Below are 17,503 nucleotides of genomic sequence, written 5' to 3'. Positions count from 1 at the left end.
GGAGGGAGAGAGGGAGGGAGGGAGAGAGAGAGAGAGAGAGAGAGAGAGAGAGAGAAGCAGGAAGGGAGAGAAGAGAAGAGAGAATGGAAGAAAGAGCCATGCCTGCCACTTGGCCTTCTCCTTGCCCTGCCTTGGAGCCGTCCCTGTTTGGTTTTGCTTCTTTCCAAACTTCAGCCAGCAGCCAGTTAGGCTTAAAGGGGAACACCAGAGCCAGGTGAGCCTTCCTAAAGGGAATCCTTAGAGCCAGAGGATATCCCTTCAAGAGATATCTCCAGGAGGAGAAGCCAAACCCAAACATCTCCCTAACAGCTCCCGGAAAGGATTCTGGCACCAGCTCAATTGTAACAGATTCAGTGCCATGTAATCATGTGAGTTGTAGTTTTACAAAGTCCCTAGCCTTCCCTGCAGAAGAGAGCCAGTACCATGCCAAACTACAACTCTCAGTTTTCTATCAGATTGTTTTGGATTTCAGCTCCCACAATTCCTAACACCAGACATGGGCAAAGTTTGCCCTTGCCTGGTATAGAAGCATTCTATTCTTCTTCTCCAGACATGCCAACAGTTTGTGTATTAAGTGATAAAATCCTGGGCATTTTTTCCTTTAATGCTAAAAGTTCATAGGTTGTTCAGCAACAGCCTACTGGCTGGGTTGCTATGAGTTTTCTGGGCTCTATGGCCATGTTCCAGAAGCATTCTCTCCTGAAGTTTCACCCACATCTGTGGCAGACATTCTCAGAGGTTTTGACATCTGTGGGAAACTAGGCAAGTGGGGTTTATATATCTGTGGAAGATCCAGGGTGGGAGAAAAAACTCTTGTCTGTGGGAGGCAGGTGTGAATGTTGCAATTGGTCACCTTGATTAGCATTGAATAGCCTTGCAGCTTCAAAGTCTGGCTGCTTCCTGCCTGGGGGAATCCTTTGTTGGGAGGTGTTAGCTGGCCCTGATTGTTTCCTGTCTGGAATTCCCATTTTCTGGGTCTCAGGGCAGCTTCCAAATGCAAATATTCAATGCCATATACAATAATAAAAACACAACACAATAAAATAGCAAATAAATCATAGCTAAAAGTGCATATAAAATAGATTCTATAGGGAGGATAAATGATTGGATTTCAACTCCTACAGCTTAGCTTTCTCTGGCAATAATGGTACCATACCAAACTACAGCTCCCAAGATTCTGTAGCAGTGAGCCATCTTGGATATTGCAAGGGATGATTTATTATTATTATTATTATTATTATTATTATTATTATTATTATTATTAGGCCTTGCTCCCGGGAAGGTTCCTCCACTGTGACTCCCCTACTTATCTATCTACCTTTCCACATATTCTCCACATTGTGTGTATGTGTATGTATATTATATATATAGATACACATACACACACACACACAAACACATATGCAGGGACTATATATGTCATGGAACCAAGTCCCAGGGCTGAATTTCCAGGCCCTGAACTTGGAGTCATAACATAAATAACTCTGGAAGCACCTGGCAGAAGAAGATAGAATGAGCCTGGGAACTCAGGGTTGAAAGTATAAACAATTATAATTGGTACAGTGTGTGGGAATAGTAGATACAAAGGGTGGGGTTTGATGATGATATTTGCATGTGGTGTTACGTTGCAGCAGAGGTGATAAAAATGAGTGTATGTAAACATTAGGTCATTCTCGACTTTTCCAAAGTCATGTATTCTTCAATAAAGATTGGATTTGAGAGCAGCTATCTCTGATCTGCGTTCAGACTGATCCTTTGAAGTGAGCAGGACATTTAAGTCGAGAATCCCGTTCTCACCCTCCTGCGAATTCGCAGTGAAGTGATAATGAGTGGAGAAGGAGATCAAAGCCCAAATGGAGCAGAGAGGCCTTTGCCAGGGGCCCGGCCGTTGGGGGAAGAGACGCTGCAAGCCATAGCTTCCTCTACGGGGTACCCCAGGCCGAACGGCGTGACCCAGAGGATTCCCAGAGGAGGAAGAGGCGTTTCGGCGGCGGCAGAAACCAGTTGGGGATCTGGAGGAAGCATGCCGGAGACCGTGGCCCTGCGGTTATCCATCCTGGAAACTAATTTATCCAGGCTGTCAGAGACCGTGGGGAGGTTGGTGCCACTATTGGAAGAGAATCTCCAGAAGGAGCCCACCCGATATGGCGCCGAGACAGAGCCACGTAAGGAAGAAGATTGGAGCCAAAGGGGCCAGCGCGCCTCAACGCAGAGCCCCGTGGCGGCGAGGAGCGAGGGGGATGAAGAATACTGGCAGGAACTGGAGTTCCAAGACAGAATAGCGCGTGAAGTGGAGCGCCAGCAAGCTCTGGGAACTCTGAGGCCGCCAACTCCAACAGAACTTCCAACCCAACTTCCAACCCCCCGAATGGGCGTCGGGGTGGAAAGACCACTGAGGCCAGGGATCGGGTCCAGTGGGTTAGCAGACGAAGGCGGAGAGGAGCCGGAGATCCAGGAAGAGGAGGAGGATGTGCCGTACGACGAGGGAAGGCGAGGTGCGGGGGCTACAGCGAGGCCCGCATTCGGATGGGTAGAAGGGCCGACAGCAGTGGCAGAATTTCGGGAGCCGCACAGAACGACCGCCGGAGTGGGGCGCGGCGTGTTCAAAGGGGCCGTCCAAGGAAACCCGATGCAACCCTTCCCCATGCCTCCCAGACAGCAGCAACGGGCCGCAGAATGGATGCAAAGGAGGGAAGATCTCAAACTGGAATACGGAGGGGAATCATCTGAACTGAACTTTTTCCTCATTAGCATCAGAGGATATATAGAAGACAATGCACACACATTCCCCTCCGAAGCAAGCATGGTTCGGGCCATCGGCAACACACTAAAGAGAGGAGCGGCCAGCTGGTATGTGCAACTACATGCCAGATGCGACCCGTGCCTGAGATCAGTGCCCCGCTTCCTCGCCGCACTGGAAAACCGGTTCAGAGACCGGCTAGAGCAATTGAGGGCTCGAGACCAGCTTAAAGGAATAAAGCAGAGGGACAAAACGGTGCCCGAGTACGCAGAGGAATTCCTCCATCTCGCGGAAAAGGTACCAGAGTGGTCTGAAGTGACCAAAGTGGAGATATTCAAAGAGGGACTACGCCCCGAGGTTTTTAGTTGGGCGGCGCACAGAGACGACCCAGAAACACTCCAGGGCTGGATACAACTAGCGGGGCGCGTCGAATCCACCCTGGCCCAAGTGAAGCGTTTCAGGGGCGGCGGCGGCCAGCAAAGACCGGCGGCGAGAGGTCGAGGAGAAACGAGGAAGCAGGAAAGGCCCGGAGGGAGGCCGGGGATCCCCTTCAAAGGAGATGACAACAAACCCAAGCCGGGATGCTTTGTATGTGGGAAGACGGGCCATCGAGCAGCAGAATGTTGGGCCCGGAAGGGGGAGCCGCCAAAACCCTCAAAGCCCAAGCCAGCAGCCGGGAGGCGAGCGGAGGAGGAGGTGCGAGCCCCAGAATCTCCGGAAAGGCTGGTGAGTCGAGACAAACGCATGCTAGTAGTGCCAATCTGCCTATCGGGGCTAGAGAATCGGGCCACCTGCAGGGCATTCGTGGATTGCGGTTGTTCTAGGAACATTATAACTCCGGAACTAGCAGGAGCACTGAAATGCCAGCAGACATTACTTGACTCCCCAATTGCATTTTCGCAGCTAGATGGATCAGTTGCTGCTGGGGAAGTATCTACAAAGGAAATACGAGGGGTTCCATGTAAAATAGGCAAATGGGAAGGAAGAATATCCTTTGTGGTAGCCCCTATTGCCACATACCACGTAATACTAGGGATCCCATGGCTCGAACAGGCAAATCCTGAAGTAGATTGGAGAGGAAAGAGCCTAGCATTTAAAGAACAACAGACGCAATGGGAGATAAGCAAAATAGCAGGAGAGGAGGACGAGGGAGATGAAGCAGGTGAAATAGACCCACAGCTATTGCCGCCTGAATACAGAGACTTTGTGGATGTTTTCAATCAGAAAGAGGCAAGTAAATTACCTCCCAAGAGGAATATAGAAGTAGAAATTGAAATAACCCCAGGAGCAAACTTACCAAAACCAAAAGTGTATCCCATGTCTGTTCAGGAGAAGGAGGAATTGAGGAAATATATTGATAAGAACCTGGTGCGAGGCTTCATTAAGCCATCCAATTCTCCTCTCGGAGCCCCAGTGTTATTTAGGAGAAAGAAAGACAACTCCCTAAGATTGTGCATTGACTATAGAAATTTAAATGCAATTACTAAGGACAATAAATACCCTATGCCCTTAGTAAAGGATTTAATTACCGTATTGAAGAAAGGGAGCATATTTACTAAACTTGATTTAATTGAAGCATATCATAAATTAAGAATCAAACCTGAGGATACTTGGAAAACTGCATTTTCCTGCGCATTCGGCCATTTTGAATATAAAATTTTGCCATTCGGATTAAAAAATGGCGGCAGTTGCTTTATGCAGCTTATAAATGAAATACTGCACCCATTGTTGTACCGAGGGGTATTCATATTTCTTGATGATATCTTGATCGTGAGCGAAGATAAGGAAAAGCACGTGGAATTGGTCCGGGAAGTTTTGCAGAGACTAAGGGAAGCAAAGCTGTACGCAAAACTGTCCAAATGTGAATTTAATAAAACTCAAATTGACTTTCTGGGGTATCGGATATCTCCAGAAGGGTTAGCTATGGACCCGTCTAAAGTATCAGACGTAAAAGAATGGGGAGTACCTCAAACAAGGAGGCAATTGCAATCATTTCTGGGGTTTGCAAATTTTTATAGATCCTTCATAAAAGGCTTTGCGCAAATAACCGCACCCCTTACTGAACTTTTAAAAACAAAAGGGAAAGGGGAGACAGCAAAAGTGAAAGCTCCTGGCGCCAAACTGAGTTGGACGCCAGAATGCCAAAAGGCATTTGAAACCCTAAAAGGATGCTTCACAGAAGAACCCATCCTAAAACACCCCGATATCCGGAGCCCTTTCATAATCCATTGCGATGCTTCAGACTGTGCATACGGGGCAGTACTATTGCAAAAGGATCAAAATGGGAACTTAAAACCTTGTGGATATTTGTCCCGGAAGTTCAGTGAAACTGAAAAATGTTGGCCCATATGGGAAAAAGAGGCATTAGCCATATTAAAAGCCTTAGAATGCTGGCGACACTTCCTCGAAGGGAGCGGAATCCCATTTGAAATTTGGTCTGACCATAAGAACCTCCAGTATTTAAAATCTCCTCGAAAATTGTCCCCCAAACAAATTAGATGGGCACAATACTTCAGCAGGTTCGATTTCCAATTAAAGTTTTTCCAAGGGAAGCAGAATGTCTTGGCAGATGCTCTTTCACGCATGCCTCAACACGAAGGCATAACCACAGCAAAAGAGGGAACAATATTCTCTGATAAACAATGGGGCTTAGCTGTCAGGACAAGAGCGCAAACCCCAAAAGAGAACACTGCTATTATTGAACTCGACGGGGAAAATAGTTGGGGAAAAGAACTGAAACAGTCTTATGAAGGAGATCAATGGATCGCATCCAACGCAGAAACGGGGGAGCAGAAGGGGGGATTTTCCAAAGTCATGTATTCTTCAATAAAGATTGGATTTGAGAGCAGCTATCTCTGATCTGCGTTCAGACTGATCCTTTGAAGTGAGCAGGACATATATATATATATATATATATATATATATATATATATATATATTAGCTATGCCCGGCCACGCGTTGCTGTGGTTTATGGGAATCTTAGGAGTTTATTTTTCTTTTCTTTTTGTTGTATCAACCTAGAGGCGTGGATGAGGGGTTGTGCTGTCAATTTTCGAGGTTGTGGGGTGTTTAGTTTTGTTGTTTTGTTGGTCGCCCGGATTCCATCACTCTTTTATATATATATACTAGCTGTGCCCGGCCACGCGTTGCTGTGGCGAAGTCTGGTGGTCTGGGAAATAAAGTATTGAGGAATTGGTGGTAGTTAAGGTCAAGGGTCAAGGTTTTCCCCAGACATTAAGTCCAGTCGTGTCTGACTCTGGGGGTTGGTGCTCATCTCCATTTCTAAGCCGAAGAGCCGGCGTTGTCCGTAGACTCCTCCAAGGTCATGTGGGATGACTGCATGGAGCGGCGTTACCTTCCCGCCGGAGCAGTACCTATTGATGCACTCACATTTGCATGTTTTCGAACTTCTGGGTTGGCAGAAGCTGGGGCTAACAGTGGGGGCTCTCTCCGCTCCCCCAATTCAAACCTGTGGCCTTTCGGTCCAGAAGTTCAGCAGCTCAGCGCTTTAACACGCTGCGCCATCAGGGGATATTATTTCCTAAAGGTTGTGAATATACAATATTTCTGACTGGGTTTTTTTTGTTTGTTGGAGGCAAGTATGAATGCTGCAATTAGGAAAAATGATTAGGATGTAATGGCCTTGCAGCTTTAAAGCCTGGCTGTTTCCTCCCTGAGTGATTTTTTTGTTAGGAGGTGTTAGCTGGCCCTGATTGTTTCCTGTCTGGAATTCCCTTGTTTTCAGAGTGGTGTTGTTTGCAATATTTTATGTGCTTCTACTGTCTGTGGCCCTGAGAAAACAGGATTTGCCAGACTTTGATGATGGGAATACTTTGTTGGGAGGTGTTAGCTGGCCCCGATTGTTTCCTGTGTGGAATTCCCCTGTTTATTTACTGTCCTGGTTTTAGAGATTATATTGTTCTGCATTATTCTATCCCAGTATTATTTCATATTAAAGAAGAATCTCACTTATCCAACATTCGCTTATACAATGTTCTGGATTATCCAACGCAGTCTTCCTTTTCATAATCAATGTTTTTGTAGTCAGTGTTTTAAATTCATTGTGATATTTTAGTGGTAAATTTGTAAATACAGTACAGTAGAGTCTCACTTATCCAACATAAACGGGCTGGCAGAACGTTGGATAAGCGAATATGTTGGATAATGAGGAATTAAGGATAACCCTATTAAACATCAAATTAAGTTATGATTTTACAAATTAAGCACCAAAACATCATGTTAGACAACAAATTTGTCAGAAAAGTAGTTCAGTACACAGTAATGCTATGTAGTAATTACGGTATTTATGAATTTAGCACCAAAATATCACGATATATTGAAAGCATTGACTACAAAAATGCGTTGGATAATCCAGAACGTTGGATAAGCGAGTGTTGGATAAGTGAGACTCTACTGTAAATACTACATAGCATTATTGCGCATGGAACTACGTTTTCTGTCAAATTTGTTGTATAATATGATGTTTTGGTGCTTAATTTGTATAACGATTACCTAATTTGATGTTTATTCACTTATCCTGCCGGCCTGTTTACGTTGGATAAGTGAGACTCTACTCTATATTAATAATCTTATATTATCTGCTTAGAACTGGATTATATGAGGCCCCTTCTTCACAGCTGTATAAAATGCACAATGAAGTGGATTATATGGTAGTGTGGAGTCAAGATAATCCAGTGCAAAGCAGATAATATAAGATTATAAATGGGTTATATAGCTGTATGGGAGGGACTTGAGTCTACACTGCCATATAATCCAGTGCAAATTAGATAATCTGTGGAAGAAGTCTAAGTGAGGCCTAAATCTGCCTGTCCCCTAACTGAAGCCTGGCTGTCCCTTGGCTGGTTGCTAGGCAACCAAGTGGGCAGAGATTAGCCCTCTAAACTGGCAGCAATTGGATAAAAAAAATTATTGCTCTCCCTCTAATTAGGACTTTATTTTTCTTTTCTTTTTGTTGTATCAACCTTGAGGCGTGGATGATGGGTTGTGTTGTCAAATTTTGAGGTTGGGGGGCCTGTACTTTTGTTGTTTTGTCCACTGCCCTGATGCCATCACTCTTTTATATATATAGATAAAACACAGACACATCTTCTATATATATATGGAATCACTGCAGCGAACAAAACAACAAAACAAAACACCCCACAACCTCGAAAATTGACAGCACAACCCCTCATCCATGCCTCTAGGTTGATACAACAAAAAGAAAAGAAAAATAAAGTCCTAATTAGAGGGAGAGGAATAATTGTTTTTATCCAATTGCTGCCAGTTAGAAGGCTAAGCTCCGCCCATTTGGTCTCCTAACAACCCATTCAGCCCAGGGGACAGGCAGAGTTAGGCCTCACTTAGGCCTATTCCACATTTCCTATAAAATACAGATTATCTGATTTTAACTGGATTATATGGCGGTGTAGACTCAAGGCCCTTCCACACAGCTATATAACCCATATGTAATCTTATATTATCTGCTTTAAACTGGATTAACTTGACTCCACACTGCCATATAATCCACTTCAGTGTGCATTTTATCCAGCTGTGTAGAAGGGGCCTCATATAATCCAGTTCGAAGCAGATAAGTATTCAAAAACACTAAAATCAGAATATATAAAAATTGCTGTGGTATAATAAAGCAGAACAATACAATCTCTAAAATCACAACACTAAATAAAGAACAACACTCTGAAAACAGGAGAATTCCACACAGGAAACAATCACGGCCAGCTAACACCTCCCAACAAACTATTCCCATCACCAAAGTCTGGCAAATCTTCTGTTTTCTGAGGGCCACAGACAATAGAAGCACATAAAACATCGCAAAGAACACCACTCTGAAAACAAGGTAATTCCAGACAGGAAACAATCAGGGCCAGCTAACACCTCCCAACAAAAATTCACTCAGGGAGGAAACAGTCAGGCTTTAAAGCTCCAAGGCCATTACATGCTAATCATTTTCCCTAATTGCAGCACTCATACTTGCCTCCAACAGACAAAAAAATTCAAAAATATTGTATATTCACAACCTTTAGGAAATAATATGCCCTAATGGCAAAGCGTGTTAAAGCGCTGAGCTGCTTAACTTCTGGACTGAAAGATCACAGGTTTGAATTGGAGGAGCGGAGAGAGCCCCCACTGTTAGCCCCAGTTTCTGCCAACCCTAAACTTCAAAAACATGCAAATGAGAATAGATGAATAGGTACTGCTCTGGCGGGAAGGTAACGGCATGCAGTCATGCCACATGATCTTGGAAGAATCTACGGACAGCACCAGCTCTTCGGCTTAGAAAAGGAGATGACCATCAACCCCTAAAATCAGACACGACTGAACTTAATGTCAGGAGAAAACCTTTACCCTTTACCTTAACTACCACCAATTCCTCAATACTTTATTTCCCATACCACCATACTTCGCCACAGCAACGCGTGACCGGGCATAGCTAGTATATATATATATATATATTCTATTCACCTCTATCTTCTACCTTTTATTTTTCAGTGATTGGTTTCAGGAGAAGGGGCACCAAAATGCTGCTTGCTTACACTTGAAAATTACCTAGGGCCGGCTCTGTTTAGTAATGTGGGCTAGAACACTAAATTGGGATTAAATCATTTGGCAACCTCCTGCCGAAACTCTCCCTTCCGTGGAATTCCACACACAAGAAACCTATCTTCTAGGAATCTATCACTCTTCCCAAACTTCCAGGGGCTTGAACCACCTGTTTGAGAATAACTAGCATACAACAATTTCATAAATCTGGGTACTTCCACATTATTCCATATAGGGGATGACTCTGAAAGTGGATTAATGGATGAGATTGGATTTCAATCGGGAAATGCTGTCAGAACCAAGTCTTCAGGGCCTGTATTATGGCACCAGAAATCCGGGTTGCTGACATTCCAAACTGATAAGACACCTGTTACGCCTGACCCTGAAAGGAAACGGCTACAGAATTTGGCGGGGGGATTTTGCGGGGTTTTTATCTGGTGGGAATTGTGTCTTTGAATAAGGTGGAGGGTATATAAGGGAACGCAAACCGACACCTGGCACTCTTGGCTTTTTACATGTCAATGTTTCCTGTAGTAAAAGTTTCCAGTGATCGCAGAGCGAGTCTCGTGTCTTCATTTGGGAGCGGCTATAGTGAGCTGATAAAATGCTATACTCATTGCATATTTTCAGGGGGTGATTCTACACAGGTACATAATGCAACTCTGAACCAAGATGAAACATACTGGGTCAAGACTGCATTATGGTCATACAGGGGTGCTGTTAATTGCCTCTGTGGTGGAATAGCAGCTCCATTGGTCCAGCACAGCTGGGAATGGGGCTGGTTTCCACCCCCAGAATCCCAGTTTCCCCCTGCCTCAAAAACAGAAAATAGCCGTGTTTCTGCTGTCCTACCTGTTTAATTCCTGGTTGCTGCCATGTGACTGTGCAAAGCAACTTGGATGAGCAAACCCTCTTCCACTGCCCCCAAACTGCCATGCTCAGCCACATGGCAGCAACCGGGAATTAAACATGCAGGACAACAAGTACAGTGCTGTTTTCTCTCTTTGAGGGAAGTGGGGGGGGGGGGTTAGGATTCTAGCGGACAGAAGAGATAGCCACCCCGGCTCCCCAAAGTATGCAGGATGGGTGTTTCCACTGTCCCAACACAGGGTAAGGTCCAAATTCTGTTGCAGGATTCAGACCTTCCCCTGTGTTTTTTTAAATCCTGGGTGCAGCTGCATCAAGCAGTTTACTCCAGGTTAACTCACATCAACCAGCATGTGTTGTGTGAAAACATACAGGCTGATGAGTCCTACACAGTGAATTAAATGACATGTAGAACTGCCCTTAGCTTACATGCAAGGCACAATCTGTGTTTGAAATGAGAATAGTACCAGAGTACAAAAGAATGCTGGTAGAAGTAAGAGGGGCCTCCCAGCAATGGACAGAAGAAGGAAACTACAGCATTTCTCCACTCAACAGTGTAGTTGTTTGGTATAACTGGACGAGGAGTTATTGTTATGCTGGTGGACATGGTAAGCAGGCATCACCTATCCAACCCCCACCCCATGTACAGTTCAAACTGCCCCGGAAGGCAGAAAGTAGGGCTTAGAGGTTGATGACAAAGATTGCCAAACCACTTTTCCATTGCAATGGGATGCATGTATATTTTACATACCATTGAGAAAAAAGAAAGCAACATGGATGACTTGTTCTTCCAGTTTTTGTCCTGATATTATCAGCAATGGTATTGCAGACAACCTCTCTTATGATGTTTTGTTCCTTGTCTCTTAAAGCAGAAATCAATTTCAAACAGATTGAACTTTTTTAGTCACAAGAGGTACATCTATCTCACTTGCAACTTCATGACATGGCTCAAAATAAGCATCCTAAGACTCTTAGAGCCATCTTCGTAGACGGAGCCCCATAGCAGCCATCAGATAATGTCACCTCTGGCTCTGCCCCCATCTGGAGTAAAAGCGTTGCTAGACACTTTCCCCACAACATGGGAGGCATCCCATGTAATGGAATGACTGTAATGGAACCAGAACTGAACCTTCTAGCAAAGGTGACACTTTTCTGATGTGAAGGCCAGGATTTTACAGTACAGGGAGCACATTCAGATTCTGCATTCTGAGCCATTTAGGACTTTTATGCTACAACAATAACCATGAATAAGACATGAGCAGAGCCGGTCCAAGGTAATTTTCAAGTATAGGCGAACAGAAATTTTGGCGCCCCCACCTAAACCAATCACTGAACTACTAGGTTGGCAGAAGCTGGGGCTAACAGCGGGAGCTCACCCTGCTCCCCAAATTGGAACAGCCAACAAATTATTGGGTTGCTGACCTGAAGGTGGTGGCAGCAGCCGTTACCTTCCTGCCAGAGCAGTACCTATTGATCTACTCATATTTGCATGTTTTCAAACTGCTAGGCTGGCAGAAGCTGGGGCTAACAGTGGGTGCTCACTCCGCTCCCCAGATCTGAACCTGCAACCTTTTGGTCAGTAAGTTCAGCAGCTCAGTGGTTTAACCCGCTGTGCCACTTGGAGCTCCCTATATATACACACACACACACACACACACACACACACACACACTTATTCCTCCTCCAGGACCGTCACTTACATTAGCCTATATCCCAGGATCTGATCCCAGATTATCTGCTTATCCCAGATTATCTGGCAGTGAAGATTAATATAATCCAGTTCAAAACCTAGAATGAGATCCTGGAACCATGCTCACCACTCGCACTAAATTATGACTGCAAGGATCATTTTCCCCAAGGCCCCTTCCAAACAGCTGAATAAAATCCCACATTTTCTGCTTTGAACTGGGATATAAGGCAATGTGGACTCAGATAACCCAGTCCATACCTCACAACCTCTGAGGATGCCTGTCATAGATGGGGGTGAAACATCAGGAGAGAATACTTTTGGAACATGGCCATTCAGCCCGGAAAACATAAAACAACCCTGGACCAGAAGTGTTTAGGCTTGATAGGTCAAGACCAGCACTTTGAATTCAGGCCAGTAGCAGATTGCCAGACATTGGAGCTGATGTAACAGAGACCAGGATAATGTATTCCATACCACCTACCATAGGGAGAGAGAAAAACTCATTGAAAACTTGAGCCTTTTTGATCCTACCTTTCTCAGGAAGAACCAATGCAAGTACAAAGTCTCATTTTCTTGGCAGAAGCCAGGGCAGGAAGGAAGAAAAGCATGGGGTTGCTGTGAGTTTTCCAGGCTGTATGGCCATGTTCAAGAAGCATTCTCTCTTGACGTGTCACCTGCATCTATGGCAGGCATCCTCAAAGGCTGTGTGTGCGGTTTTTTGGAAACTAAGCAAGCGATGTTTACATATCTGTGGAAGGTCCAGTGTTTGAAAGAACTCTTGTCTGATGGAGGCCAGTGAGAATGTTGAAATTGATCATTGGGATTAGCATTGAATAGCCTTGCAGCTTCAAGGCCTGGCTGATTCCTGCCTGGGGAAATCCTTTGTTGGGAGGTGTTAGCTGGCCCTGATGGTTTCCTGCCTGGAATTACCCTGCTTGCATAGTGTTGTTCTTTATTTACAGTTCTGGTTTAAGAGTTTTTTAATACTTGGGGCCAGATTGTGTTCATTTTCATGACTTAAAGCAACACAATAATAATAATAATAATAATAATAATAATAATAATAATAATGACTTTGGTAATACACACTACTTCTCTCCCTCTACAGTTTCCTCCCTGGGGGAATCCTTTGTTGGGAGGTGTTAGTTGGCCCTGATTGTTTCCTGCCTGGAATGACCCTGTTTGCATAGTATTGTTCTTTATATACAGTTCTGATATTAGAGTGTTTTAATACTTGGGGCCAGATTGTGTTCATTTTCATGGCTCAAAGCAACACAATAATAATAATCTTAATAATAATAGTAATAATAATAATGACTTTGATAATACACACTACTTCTCTCCCTCCACAGTTGCCTCCTTGTGGGAATCCTTGGTTGGGAGATGTTAGCTGTCTGGAATTCCCGTTTTCAGATTCTTCTTTATTTACAGTCCTGATTTTATAGTTTTCTTATGAAAAAGATGCTTTCTCCCCAACTGGACACAAGATCGCCTTGGACAGATGCAGGCAGCACTTGATGTGGATTTGCTGCCTTCATCCATGTCTTGCTATATCTATCTATCTATCTGTCATCTATCTATCTATCTATACACTGACCTACCCTTTAAATGTTTGGTGATGGGCATGTAAGGGGGAGGGACGTGACTTGTTTACTGGCGGGAGCATACACTTTTCAGCTTGTGTTTTTTAAAGGTACGGTAGCACTCCGGGTTAGGGCACATTTAAAGAGAAAGAGGCCCCTAAAATTGTCAGCAATGAGTGGAAAGGAGAACCAGAGGCTGCAAATGCCTCTCCGCCCCCTTCTTCCCAGGTTTTGAAGAGGATTTGAGTCCATGGGTTGTTGTGAGTTTTCTGGACTATATGTCCAGGGTGGGGGAAAGAACTCTTGTCTGTTTGAGGCAAATGTGAATGTTGTAACTGGCCAGCATGATTAGCCTTGCATTTTCAAAGCCTGGCTGTTGCCTGCGTGCGGGGGGGGGGGGGGATCCTTTGTTGGGAGGTGTTGGGAGGGGAAAGGAGGAAACTGGGATGCGGGGAGGCACTTTAACTGCACCTTCTGGTGAAAGCTGCTGCAGATGCCCCAGGGCATGGGCTCTCCTGGGGAAGAGGAGGAGGAGGAGGAGGAGGTACCCCTTGGAGCCTGTGCCTTGAGCCCTGTTTCCTAAGCCACTGGTGGGAGAGATGAGCAAAGGAGGGAAAGAAAGCTAGAGAGAGAGAGAGAGAGAGAGAGACCCTCTCCTCCCCCCATCCTCCTGCTTCTTCTCCTTAGGAGCTTCGCTACAGCCTCCTACACCGGACTAGAAAGAGGAGGAGGAGGAGGAGGAGGAGGAGGGGAGAGAGACAGAGAGAGAGAGAGAAGCAGTCGGTCGCCTCTTCCTCCTCCTCGGCTTTCTTTAGGCTTCAGCTGGGGAGGAGAAGAGGTACACCCTGGCTTCGTGAGATGCCCCTTCCCCTTCCCCTCCTCACCTGGGCGCCACGTCCTGAAAGAGGGCCGTGATTTAGCTGGCCTTACTGCTGCGGCCTGCCTGGGCCTTCCCGAAGGCCCGGGCCAAAGGGAAAGGAGGTGGGGGGTGGTGCGATGGCCCGAGGGCGCCCCCCAGGAGGGCGGCGCCACAGGCAAATGACTATATTGCCTCTCGGTTGAACCGTCTCTGGACATGAGTACAAATCCTTATCTGCACTATTTGTATTTAACTATGCACATGCAAAGTCTTAAGTGCTTTAACCTTTTCCATAATGAAATTGATTGAGTGCCTTGATCCCTTCGATTACCCTTTTCTGTACCATTTCTAACTCTACATGTTTTAGCTCTATGTGATTTTTTTAAAGTACATTTTAAAACGCCACACTTAATTAGCAGCTTCATCATCTCTCTGTCAAGAGAGTACTGCCTTAGTAAAGCCAGTTGGAAAAAGTTTAAATTCTTTAACCTCAATGGTTAAATTATGTTGGTTTTTGTCCATCTGAACTTGTATTCATCTTCTGGTGATAAAACTGCATTTCTACCTATAATTAGGCAACCGGGGGGCTTCCGGGGCTCCTTTCTCCCTCATTTTTACAGCTATTGGAGTAAAACTTGTGACAATTGTAGAACATGTTTATCACTGTTAGCCCACCAAATTTCAGGATATTTCAATTATCCAAGGATTTTTGGGGAATTTTCAAAGTTTTTATAAACATCATTTTAAAAAAACTACAAGAGCTACAGTATCTCCTTGAATTTTCTATACAATGACACATGATAACAGGGGATCTTTTTCCACAAATTTCAGAAATATTCATACATTCACTGGTTTTAGGGAATATATTAAAGTTTTGACATTGTTTTTAAAGCAAAAAAATCTCATTGAATGTCTTTCATATTATTATATAATATTATATGATAAATACACATAATAGAATCATAGAGTGCCTTGGACCACAAGAAGATCCAACCAGTCCATCCTCCAGGAAATAATGCCCGGAAAAAGGAAGAGAGGCCAACCAAGGGTGTGATGGATGGACGGTATCCTTGAAATGACTGGCTTGACCTTGAAGGAACTGGGGGTGGTGACGGCCGACAGGGAGCTCTGGCATGGACTGGTTCATGAGGTCATGAAGAGTCAGAAACGACAAAACGACTGAACAACAACAGAGCTGAAAGGGACCCCAAAGGCCATCCAGACCAACCCCCTTCTTTGCCATGCAGCAAAACCACAATTAAAGCACCACTGACAGATGGTCATCCAGCCTCTGAATAATAATAATTATTATTATAGCAAATTATCATCAGACCACAGCACAGACAGCAGCAGAGACTCCAGCAACACTTGGAATGGTGGAACAGATTGAACCAGAAGAAAGTGTGGTGCTTTTGCAAGAATTTGAAGAACCAGCACTTGAAACACCTGTTGAACCACCAGGAACCTTGACAGCAAGACAACAAGAGCTCAAGCATAAGATCATGGCTCATGCTGCAGCAAATGCAGTAAGAAAGCAGCTCCCAACTCTAAAAACAGTGCCCAAGAGACACCTGGCGCCTCTCATGAAAGATGTGAATACAGTACTCTCCACTGTCCAAATAACATCAATTGAACAAACAAACCAGTATGCCTACAGTGCAGCAGTGATAGTAACAGAAGAGCTTGGGCTCCTACAACCAAGGCAGCCCTAAAGAAAATCAACTGGAAAACCAAAGTGGAAGGTCAGGCTAGAGTTGAAAATCAAGAAACTTAGATCAGATGCAAGTAACCTGAAAAATATGAAAGAGAAGAAACTGAAGAATGACAAAATCAAGCAATACCTGATCCAAAAGTGTCAGCTCACCACAGCCGCTCCTGAATGAACACACGAGACTCTCTGTGGTATCACCAGGAACTTTTACTGTAGGAAACATGAACATCAGAAAAGCCAAGAATGGGAGGCTCCGGCCAACCCTCCTTTATATACCCTCCCCCTCATTTGAACAGTCTCTTCCCGCTCAGTAAAACCCCGCGCAAATTCCCCGCCAAGTCCATCAGCCGTTTCTCCTCCGAGTCCTGGGACGCAGGTGTCTTATCAATGTCAGTGACCCTGAAACTCAGAGCCACATCCAGGCTCTAGTAGCAGGGTTCTGACATGGCGTCCTCCTCCCCTTCGTCCTGGAAGGAAAAGATTAAACACAACTATTGTTCTCCGCTGTCCAGAGTTCCTTTATACTTTTTTAACAGGCTGCAATGGAATACCGGGTGTACCTTTCCTAGGTCCTTTGGTAGCCTCAGCTCATAGGTCACTTCGTTTATTCTTTTTGCTACCCTGAATGGCCCTATATAGCGTGGAGCCAATTTCTTGGATGGGAACCCCAATTTCAGGTTTTTTGTGCTCAGCCAAACCAGATCTCCTTCGCCCAATTTGTCCCCCTCTCGGCGCCTACGATCCGCAAAGAGCTTGTACTTCTTTTGTGTTTCCCGCAATGCCTCTACCACGGTTTGCCACCCTTGCTTGATTTTGGCCGGCCATTCCTCGTCGGTCTGGCCCTCCCCTTCCTTCCACTCGGGTAGCCTGGGGAAAGGTGCCACCTCCTGTCCGTATACTATTTCGAATGGGGCACGACCTGTGGCCGAATGTACGGCCCCGTTAAAAGCCATCTCAGCAAACGGAAGAAGGTCCGCCCAATCATCCTGTCTATAATTGGTGTACATCCTTAAGAATTGGCACAGTGTCTGTTGGGTACGTTCGACCCCCCCGTTGGTCGCGGGATGAAAGGCCGAGCTCAGGTTCCTTTCTGCTCCTAACAGCTGTAAGAATTTTCCCCAAAATTTTGCAGTAAATTGGACTCCCCGGTCACTAATTATCTTGTCGGGACACCCATGTAGGCGATATACATGCTTCACATACAAATCAGCAAGTTTTTCAGCTGAAGGGAGTTTTGGCAGAGCCACAAAGTGTGCCTGTTTTGAGAATAGGTCCAATATTGTCCAAATGTATCTGTGGCCTCTGCTGGGGGGTAGTTCGCCTACAAAATCCATGGCTACGCATTCCCATGGCCTCATGGGCTCCACCACCTTCTGCAATAGCCCCTGGGGCTTCCCCGGTGGTGTTTTTCCCTCTGCACATAATTCACACTGCGTGACGTATCCCCTGGCGTCTTTCCTCATTCCGGGCCACCAGCATTGTTTGGCCAAC

At 45.2% G+C, this 17,503-nt stretch overlaps 1 long non-coding RNA gene across 1 annotated transcript in view; it reads right to left on the bottom strand.

Annotated features, from left to right (window-relative positions):
* LOC107983344 (uncharacterized) overlaps positions 1 to 15,097 on the bottom strand; it is a 40,450-nt gene extending 25,353 nt beyond the window's left edge. Inside the window, exon 1 of the long non-coding RNA XR_001730793.2 lies at positions 14,327 to 15,097. This is a non-coding gene — a long non-coding RNA (uncharacterized LOC107983344). The remainder of the gene's footprint in view (positions 1 to 14,326) is intronic.
* Positions 15,098 to 17,503: the final 2,406 nt, after the last annotated feature.

This window comes from Anolis carolinensis, chromosome 5 (genome assembly GCF_035594765.1).
Source record: "Anolis carolinensis isolate JA03-04 chromosome 5, rAnoCar3.1.pri, whole genome shotgun sequence".
Taxonomy (NCBI): domain Eukaryota; kingdom Metazoa; phylum Chordata; class Lepidosauria; order Squamata; family Dactyloidae; genus Anolis; species Anolis carolinensis.
This window is presented reverse-complemented; position numbering and strand designations above follow the sequence as displayed.